A 10,530-nucleotide genomic window follows, 5' to 3' on the forward strand; every position below is an offset into this window, starting at 1 on the left:
CACTTGTAATCATAAGCTAACATCAAACAGAAACAAGCTGTAGGTGTGGTGGGTACCATTGCTCTATAGATCTGTAGAGGGGTCTGTGGGCTCAGAGCCTTTCCAGTCGGCTTCAAGGCCCCCAGCTCCCACCCCGCCCTTCCTGCTATCCTTCCTCTCCCACCATAGCACCAGCCAAGGATAGTGCCCAAGATGGCTTTTTCTTTACTTCGGTTATGCAAAGCTCCCCTCTGCTGTGGCGACTCCCTCATAATCCTGCCTTTTCCTCCAACTATCAAATACTCTGACCTGAAAGGTAGATGTACTGAGGAAATAATTTCTCCACTTTACAACAGGACAAACTGAGGCAGGAAGCAAGGTGATGGTTTATCCAAGCTTATAGTTGGGCGTCTGATAGCATACCTAGACCAACTGAAAAGTCAGTTACCATAAATGAATGAAGGAAAGGAAGGGAGGGAGGGAAGAAGAGAGGGATGTCAGCGTCAGCTGGTGTCATTGTCTGGATTTGGCCAGAGGCCACAGTTCGACTCTTGGTCTCAGTTTCAAGGAGAGCTACATAGAAAATGCTTTAAGACAGAAAAATTGTAGAGAAGAGACAGTGACTCAGTCATTCCAGTCCTTAATCTCAGGGTTAAGTTGGTGTATGCCAGCATGAAGGTCCATAGAAATTCATTCCTGGGGCAGGTCGGGGAGGGGAGTGTGGCGTAGGGAGCTGTGGTTCAGGGTGACATAGGTCTCATTAGAGCCAGAACAGCTGCCTCTGCTGATTGGGGACCAGTGGGGGAGGTGCAGGGAACTTCAAAAACCACACCAGAGTTGCAGGGGAAGGTGGACAGTTCCTTCCTGGGCTGTCGGCATGGGGTGGCTGGGGTCAGGCAGAGGAGGGAACATCAGCAAAGGTGGCTGATGAGACAATCCCTAGCGTTAGATGGGAAACTCTGTTCTGCCTGTGAGCATCTCTGGTGGCCTGGTTACTGATTACCTGCAGCCCTCAAACAATGCCAAGGTCTAGCTAGTGCTGTAGGAGTCACTCTCTCTTTGGAGCGGAGGAAGGAACTAGCCCACCCTCCTCTAATCATCCATTCACTCTGGTGAATACTAGATAGGGACAAATATTAATAAATAGAAGAGCTGTAAAACTCAGCTATAAAGGGCGTTATTGGGACAACAGAATATGTGCTACATAGTAGATGATAGTATTGTATTGATGTTAAATTTTCTAAGTGTGATAATATTAGGAAAACACCCTTGTTCTTAGGAAGGTACATGCTAAAGTATTCAGGGGTGAAAGGTCAACAAGTTGTGTAAAAAATGGGTAAAAAGTTTGCATACAACTCTCAAATGGTTGAGGAGGTGGAGAAAGTAAATGTGGCAATATATTAACAAGTGGTAAACCTAGGTGAAGAGTATATGGGTATTTAATGTACTATTTTTTGCAACTCCTGTAGGTTGGAAGTTTCCAAAATAAAAAGTTGGGGGGAAGTTTGAGGGAAGAAGAATAGCTATCGCTTATTGAATAATGATCGGATCTCAAAATTTATGTAACTCTATTATCTGATTTAATCCTCAAACCAACTCCAGAGAGAGCCATTATAATCCTCATATTAAAGAAAAGGAAACTAAGTCCCAGAGATGCTAAAGAACTTGCTCAGGTTCACAGAGCTGGGATTGAAACAGAGCCCAAAACACAGAGGACTGCAGTTGGGAGACTAACAGCTAAAACTTTCTTGAGCTTCACTGTGTGCTAGCAATGTTGTAAAATCATCTGTGCATATTAACCTAGTTAAGCCTCCCTTTTGAAAGCTTTGTACTTTGTGATAAATCACTTCGTTGTTGCAGTGGTAGGGAACGAAGGGCCACTCAAACACCTTGATAGAAACGTAGGTTGGTGCACTCTCCTTTGAGGGAAATGTGGTATCATCTATTGGAATTTAAAACTCACATTGTGTTTAGAGCCAGTACTTCCACTCCTAAGTATTAAACCATAAAAACAGACATAGTGTGATCCAAGAAGTATGTACGAAGATAGCCATTGTAACAAGGTATCTAATAGTCCAAGATTGGAAACATCCTAAATATCCATCACTAGGAATACTAGGGAACCATTAAAAAATGTAAGGCACTCAGTGTGCTGATATGTCACATTTAGAGTCAACAAATGGTAATGTCGAGAGAAAAAAGGCAAGAGATGCTTCCTTGGTTTTGAAAGGGGGATATGAATACATATGAATGAATATATAAATACATATGTATTTATGAATATATGAATACTTACATATGCATAAAATATCTTGAGAGGATACACACAAAAATAATAGTAGTCGTGTTTGGGGGTGAGTGATCACGAGGACAAGGGACAGGTCAAGAGGAATACTTACTTTTCATTGTTAGCTCTCTGTATTATTTGAAATTTATACTATGTGCATGATTAGCTATTCAAAAAGAATGAATGAATCTCCCTTACAAACTCCAGAGGACTTGCTTTTGGGCTCCCTTAAGCAATTTTCAGAGTGTTGAAGGGTACAGCAGAGGCCAGTGTCCCACAGTCTGGGGATGATCTATCCCAATCCTCAGGAGCTATGAGCATTTTCAAGTTCAATCCCTGGAGTCCCAGTGGCCCAGTTGAACTTTCACCCTTGGCCTCCTACTCTACTGGGACCAGCTTTCCATAGTGTCTGAGCTCTCTAAACTGTGCAGGAAAGTCACCCGGGGAGGTTGTTAGCTGGGCAATAACCCAGCCTCACCTCTAGAGATTGAGATTCAAACCTGGAGTGGAGCCAGGGGATCCTGCACTACCGCCTGGAGTGAGTCTTCTAAAGCCTCTTTGGAGAACCAAGTCCTGGTGGTGTTTGCCTCTGTTCAGTCCTTTGAGGAAAAAAGCTTTTACCCCATACCCAGCTAACCAAAAGTTGAATGCTCCAACCCCTTTGGGTGTAGGATTATACCGGTGAGCTGAGAGATTGTAAGCCCTTGAAGAACAAGGGTGTATTGAAGACAGCTCTGCAAACTGCTCAGCAGGCAGTGTCTTGCTTGCTTTTCTGACTCTTTCGTTGGCTCCTTTAAATAAGTAATGCAGAGACATCCATAAGTAAGCAAGTTACCCTCTGGGCTGGGTTGACTTTTTTCCCCCAGATTACAAATCAGAACATGGATCTGCCAGTGAGACAGACTGAAATAAGAACTTCTGCTTCATATACCCGGGAGTTAAAAGTTTTCACAGGTCGCCAAACGCTGGAATCTCCCTTGGGGAGGAGAGTCTGGTTTGCGCCTCATCCTGCGAGGGTCCCACGTTGAGCAGATCCTGGGGCGCTCCTTGCAGCAGCTGGTGCGGCCCCCGCAAAGAGCTTGGGGCCGGAGGCCGGGAGACCCCACCGCCCCCCGGGCCCCACCGCCCTGGGGAAGAGCCCAGCGGTGTGGAGAGGTGGGAGGCTGGAACCTGCTGAGGTCATTTCCTGTGCCTCTCCGCGAGCCGCTGGAGAGCCGAGCCAGGCGCTCGGCCTTTAAGGAGCGGGCGGGGAGCGGGAGGGGCGGAGGGAGCGCGGCAGAGCGTTGAATGGGGCGCAGCGAGGCGAGGCTCGCTTTTGTGCGGCCAGCCTGCGGGCACCCCTCCCGGCCGCAGCCTCTCCCCGCCCCGCCCACCCCGACCCCTGCTGCCAGGGAGCGGAGACCCGGCGGCCGCTGCGGACTCGGACGAGAACGACACAAGGTCAGCGGCGGACGCGCGCGGAGGGCGCCGCGGTGCGGAGTGCGAGGTGGGGCCGCCCGCGAGCTCGCCGGACGTGAGTGGCACCGTGCGCCCCGCGGGCAGGGATGGGTTGGGAGGTGTACGCTGGCCAGGAGGGTGTGTGGCTGGGCCGACAGGACGGGCTCCCTCCGGCCGGAGGGCGATTCCGGAGCAGGTGCCTCCCCACCTGGAACCGAGCTCCCAGCAGCTGGGAGCGCTGGGAGCCGCGGGTCCGACTCAGGAACCCGCACCAGGAGGCGAAGAGCAGGCTTTCTGGGGAGGACCGGGAGTTTGGGACCGGCTGGATCCAGTTGTTCCTGGGAAGGGCCCTCGGAGCGTCCTTGCAGGCTTTCCGCCAAGTTGCCCGTGCTCTCGCTCCCTTTCATCCGTCCCTCTCCCCACTTTATGTCAAGTTATCTCCTCTGCGAGTTCTCGGTGGTTCTCTTAGGGCTCCTAATGGGTCAGGCTCGACTCCTAGAGGCAGGTCAGCCATGCAGAAAAGAAAACAAGTTGGGCGCCGAATGACAAGACACCAGGAGCTTTGTGTCCTAGGAGCCTCAGAGAGCAATTGGTCACCCGGAACGAGGGGGCCCTAATGGGAGTGGCAGAGGCAGCGAAGACCCTCATCTGGGAGTAGAATCCGCTCCCTGTTGGCTTTCTCCCTGTGAGGACATCTCCATAAGCTTTTACTCTAAGTCCACCTCATAAAACTTTTCCGGACAGAGCCTTAGTTCCTAAAATGTTTCAAGCTAAAACCTCTGCTTGAAAGATCATTTTAATAACAATTTCAATGGAAAAGTCACTGGTTCCTCCATCAGACTTTTTGGACTGTCTTCTATATGCTAGACACTGTATATGGTAACATCCCTTAACATTTTATAAAACATCAGTTCCAATGTTTCTACGTAATATTATCTCCACTTTACAAAGGAGGAAACAGACTCAGAAAAACTGAGATTTGCCCAATTCATATAGCTAAAAAGTGGAAGAGGCAACACTCAAACCCAGGCCTCTTAAATTCCCAATATGGGGTTTGGTCCACTATCCACACCCAGCCTCCCATGGACGAGGGGAGAGAGTGTGCTCCGAGCTGGGTTGTGGTGAGTTACACCCTGTGTTCCCAACTCATTGAAACTAACAACTGAGCTGGGAAAATGTGGTGCCTCTTTTGCCCTCTTCAAGGGAGTCACCAGCTACAGGGCAGGTATACTTCCCACTCTACTCCCACCCGCTTCTGGTGCTTCTTGTGTGCCCCTCCTTACTAGTCTTTTCTCTCTGTGAGGCTGTGTATCTGTGTATGGAATCTGTGCTCCTTGCGGGTTACATGTAGAGTGCTTTGTACATGCTGATGGTAAGGTGCCAGGATTCCCTCACTCCTGATCGCGGTAACTTCACCGCAGGCTGGCTGCTGAGCCACCATCCTGCTTTGTCTGACGAGCGCAGCAGAACCATCTTCCCCCTCTGTCAAAAACTAATTCAGAACTGACCTCCTACATGGAGAAATAGGCACCTGTTGCTTACTGGAGTGTGAATTAGAATAGCCTCAAGGGAAGGCAATTTAGACTATTTGGCCATTTAAAAATGTGTATCACTTAACCTTACAATTCCATTTCTGGGACTTTATCCTTCAGATATACTCCGATATGTGTGAAATGAGATATATTCATTGAATATTCATTGCAGCATTGTTTATTTTAGCAGAAGGTTTCAAACAACCCAAATGTCTGTCAATCAGGGACTCAAATACAGTCGTACACCTCTTAACGATGGGGATATGTTCTGAGATGTCATCGTTAGGTGATTTTGTCGCTGTGTGAACTTCATAGAGTGCACGTACACAAACCTAGATGGTATAGCCTACTAAGCACTAGGTTCTGTGGTGTAGCCTATTCCTCCTAGATTATAAGCCTGTACAGCATGTGACTGTACAAAACAACATGAGATTAATCGAGCATAAGACAAAATGACACAGTCAAGAGATGTAGTAGCTAGAGTAACACAGTGTACAGCAAACTTTTACTTAATAAGTAGAAAGAATAGACTCTAAAGTAAAAAGTATAATGTAATAAATACATAAACCAGTAACAGTCATTTATTATCATTATCAGGTATTAGGTACTGTACATAATTGTGTGTGCTGTAGTTCTCTACAACTGGCAGCGCAGTAGGTTTGTTTACAGCAGCATCACCACAGATGTGAGAGCAATGTGTTGTGTTACGACATTACGACAGTTATAACAGGTGATAGGAATTTTTCAGCTCCATTATCTTACGGGATCACAATCACATATGGGTTCATCATTGACCAAAACATTGCTATGGGGCACATAAGTATAAAATCACAATAGAATACAATAAAGCTGTTAAATAGCATAGAGGGAGAATGGGGTAGATGTGTATATTGACACAGGAATATCTATCTGTGCATTTCGTTTGCCATTTGTGTGTGTGTTTGCAACATATACGAATGCTTGTTTATGCACTGAATATCTCTGAAAGACATAAAACTCCCTAGGGGAAGCTCTGGATGAAGTGCAGGGGTAGAAAGAAGTCTTACTTTGCATTATATACTTTTTAGTTCAACATTCAAAAATAAAGGTATAAAATCATTTTTAAAAGTCCCCTGAATTCCTCTCTGAGGTGGATTGGATGGTAAGCACATCTATGGGCCACATCTTCTTGTATGCCCATGGTGCTGTTGGTTTGCCTTTGTTTGTTGATAGTAGCCATCATTTATTGAGTGCTTACTGTGTGCCAGGCTTTTGGAATATCTCCTTTACTTCTCAAAAAAATCCAACATAGTGTGGTCTATGAAATCGCCATTTTTAAAGGTCAAAAAAAATGGTTAACTGTTGAAAACTGTATGGTTCAACCTTATATTGTTGCCCTGCCTTTTGAATATTGATGCCCTCAATTTCAAAATTGAACTGAGGCTCAGGGAAGTTAAGCAAAAGGTTTAAGGTCACAGGATTAATTGGTGCCCCAGTATTCAGACCCAGGCCTGCTTGGTGCCAGAACACAGGATCTTAATTCCTACACTCTGCTGTTTCTCTTTACTAGTTTTGTTCTCAAGGGCTGCTACTCCTGGTTGTCCTAGCCCCTTCTTCTGATATTTAGACCCCTGAACAGTGGAACTTGCTCACCTTGTCCTGTCTCCCCCAACATTATGAAATGTGATGCTTGGCACCCAAAAGTGGTCTAATGTATGTTGTTGGCTTGATCAGATGACAATGCAAGATCGGAGGGGGCTGTGCCCCTGTGTCAAATCACCTACTCCCCAGCTCCATTCTGAAAAAGGGGGCACAGAGGTTTTTTTCTCTTTCGGTTTGGCGAGTGGTCAGCCTGGTCTAGTGGAGCACTTTCAGAAGATGGTGGTAGCATATCACAAGCAAGTGGAAATCCCACAACGTGCTCACACTCAGGGAGTGAGCCACAGTGAGGTGACACAGGAGAGCCCAGTGGAAATTGTACCCAGAGCAGATTCCCCGGTACCCTCTGATGCCCCTTGCAGCAAACTCTGACCTCTTTCTTTTAGGCTCTTGTATTGCTTGGCCCCTTTGCAGGAAGTTCCAGAATATTCAGACTATAGACCTGAGCCTCGCAAGTCACCTATCTTTATGGATCTTTATGTCCCAACCTTGCATATAGGAATCACTTAACAAAAGCTGATTGAGTAAATTTAATCTCAGCATTATGTCAATTTCTGGTCAAATTCCTAAACTTGCCAGAGCCATCCCAGGTCAAATTTGTGTTTTCTCTGATACAGGCCCAGAGTGTGGAGTCACCTAACTACTTCCTGTGCCCTCTTTTCACCACCCATCTACCCATAGCCCCTCCCTCCAAGGCTGGAGGACTTAGGGAGTTCCAGAACAGATGTCAAGCCCATGGCAATTATTGAACTCTCACCTGCCAAGCAGTTTAGCATGCTGGGCCCTGGTGGGAATCAAGAGAACTGGGTTTCCCGAGAGTGGCGATGGGTCAATGATAATTATAGCTGGGTGCAGGGCACATGGGGATTTATGGTACTGTTATCCCTACTTCTCCTGTGTTTGAAGCTTTCCAGAATAAAAAATGAGGAAGAAAAAGGGCGGGGGCTTGGTTTTGTCCCTAGCTCATGTCCATTCTCTCATTTCTCCATCTGTTTTTTTCCATTAATGTTGTATCTGTGTTAAGCTAGGCTGGTAGCATGAGACTCTAGGACCAATACTGAAGCATTGTCATGGAAAGAAGATGTTCTGTATTTTGGGAGATCGGGATTCTTGGTCCAGCTCTGACACTACTTAGTTTTGTGTCTCTAAGCAAGTCACAGATGTGATGAGTTTTCTTATTCATTGTGAATAACATTGTCCTGCATCTCAGGGATAGTGAGAGGATAAGGAGAGAAATAACACCTGTCACAATGCTTTGAAAAGTTAAGAACCATTCTGTAAATTCACTTCTGCTCATCCCTGCACATCTTTATGGGAGATACAAGTGCAAAGTTGACTTAGCAGGTGAGATTCCGCTTATTGGTATCTTCCCTTAACAATCATAGCTGCTGCTGCTTCGACCACCTGCTAGTAGCTACCCAGTGTGGTCTGGCCTATCACTCGGCAGCAGGCACCTTGTTCCAGATCCATTGTGAAACTTCTTAGCTCTCCTCGCGTGCTGAGACAAGCCTAGCACGATGCCTGCCCTCTCACCAGTATCCCTAAGGCAGGGAGAGGATTTCACAGGCACCTGACTGGTTCAAACCGTGATGTCATTAAGATCCTTGATTGGGGAATGCACTCCCTACATACAGTCCAGGTATAATATCACATATCAGGGCTACACAGAGGACAATGATGTATTTTATTTCCAAAGTCCCCGGAGATTTTGATAATTTGAATTTCCACACCCCTACAACCCCCCATGGAATCTGAGCCACAGCTCTGACAATAAGAGGGAATTAAAATTTACTAAACTCTTTCAACACCACAAAAAGATTATGTTTCTTCTGCTCCTTGGTTTACTTGGGTGCTTTCACTGCTAATTCTCAGCCCTGGGCTAGGTTGTAAGACTTTCAGGTCCTAGTTTCAGATCTGCCACTTTTTTTTTTGTTGTTTAAGGAAAAGGAAAAGCCGCTCAAAGGACAAAGCAAATCAAGCACCAGCCTCAGGGCCTTCTCTGGAGGCCCCACAAGGTTCTGTTTTGTCTTTTCAACTGTGATCTTAGCTCAGAAAAGGTCATGTTTTGTTTTTGTCTTTTGTCTTCCTGCCCCCGTTCCAGTTGGTCCCAGTCCTTTGAGGTGGGGATTGCTGGGAGGTCACAATGTCAGGATTGTTTGGGATGACAGTTCTGGGAGAACAGGGGTGAGGTCATGTGTCCAGTGTTCCAAGCAGCCCAGAACTGAAAGACTCAGACACCAGACCCGTCAGTGGTTTAATTGTTGGGCCTTTCTCCACAGGTTTACTGACCTTGTTTTCTGAATGAAAAGTCAAGACACATGATAAATGTCTGTGCTTATGCTGTTTTTGGTGTCAGAATATTTGAGACTAGAGTGCCCTGAAAATCTAGACTATAGGCTTACCTTAGCACCAAGGATTATGAAAGGTTCTATAAAATATTTCTTTCATTCTTAACAATCCACTCCAATCTTTGTGAAATCAGAATTCTTTCTGGTTTCTGGATGAGTAAAAAGCAGTGGCCAAGAGCAAGGACTTTGGAATGAGAATCCAGCCCTACTACATACTGGCTGTAGAACTCTCTGTGTACAGTAGTTAGTCTCTCAGTTCTTCAGTGTCCTCATGTGATAGTATGGACTAGTGCCCACTCCTTAACTCATGGGTTGTTGTGAGGATTAAAGAGGTCATACATGCCTGGCATACAGCAAGAACTCAATAAATGATAGCTACTTGTGGTATGTAATGGGAGAAAGATACTTATAAAAGTCAAATGTGAGATGGAAAGGGACATTGGTGGTTAATCCATCAAGGACAGGCTCGCTGGTGCACCAGAGTAATATATGGCGATAGTACGGGAGGTGGCTGGGTTTTCTGAGGCCATGTGGCTCCTGAGAAAGGGAAAGGGGATTTGACAAAATAGGAAATTTACATTATGGAAGATTCCAGGCATGTATTCAAGTAGATCAGTATAAAGAATCTTCATATATACCCATCACCCAGCTTCAAAAATTATCAATATTTTGACAAATCTTATTTTGTATATCTCCCCCCCCCACTCCTCACCTCTACCATGAAGTATTTTAAAGCAAATTCCAGATATTATATTATTTCACCTGTAAGTCATATGTATCTCTCTAACGGATGAGATTAAACAATATCATCAACCTAAAATTAACTATCAATCATTCCTTAAAATCACCTAATGCTAGGGTGACCGACCATATGTCATGGTTTGAGACAGACCGAATTTATGCTTGTTGCCAAGTGTAATTAATAGCCCTCTAGAAGGGGAATTTAAAAGTCCTAATGATGAGTGTGTCTTCCAGGGCTTCTCTCTTCTGTGCTCATGCTATGCCTGTATCTCTTCTCTCATGCACATTCATACATCCTTCTTCATTTTCTCATCTCAACCCAGTTTTTCTTCTCTAAAATACATTAAGGAGGCATCTGGACATATATATAACTTTTCCTGGCTGAGGAAACTATAGGTGTCTACTTATTTGTTCTGAATTTGTATAAAGTGTTTTCTAGAGACTTGTGGGTTTCTCCAGCGGCAGAAGCAAAACAAAACAAAACAAAACAATTACCTATCTATCTTTACACACACACACACACACACACACACACACGCACACACACACACACACACACCCCAATTCC

The 10,530-nt window shown here is 45.5% G+C and overlaps 1 protein-coding gene across 2 annotated transcripts in view; it reads left to right on the forward strand.

Annotated features, from left to right (window-relative positions):
- The first annotated feature begins 3,510 nt into the window (after positions 1 to 3,510).
- PLEKHH1 (pleckstrin homology, MyTH4 and FERM domain containing H1) overlaps positions 3,511 to 10,530 on the forward strand; it is a 48,651-nt gene continuing 41,631 nt past the window's right edge. The window contains exon 1 of one of the 2 annotated variants that reach the window (XM_015591950.2): positions 3,511 to 3,779. The gene's annotated coding sequence lies outside the window, so the exon portion shown is untranslated. The remainder of the gene's footprint in view (positions 3,780 to 10,530) is intronic. The other variant, XM_015591951.2, reaches the window with a different exon arrangement.

The sequence above is a fragment of the Pteropus alecto genome, unplaced genomic scaffold (assembly GCF_000325575.1).
Source record: "Pteropus alecto unplaced genomic scaffold, ASM32557v1 scaffold276, whole genome shotgun sequence".
Lineage (NCBI taxonomy): Eukaryota > Metazoa > Chordata > Mammalia > Chiroptera > Pteropodidae > Pteropus > Pteropus alecto.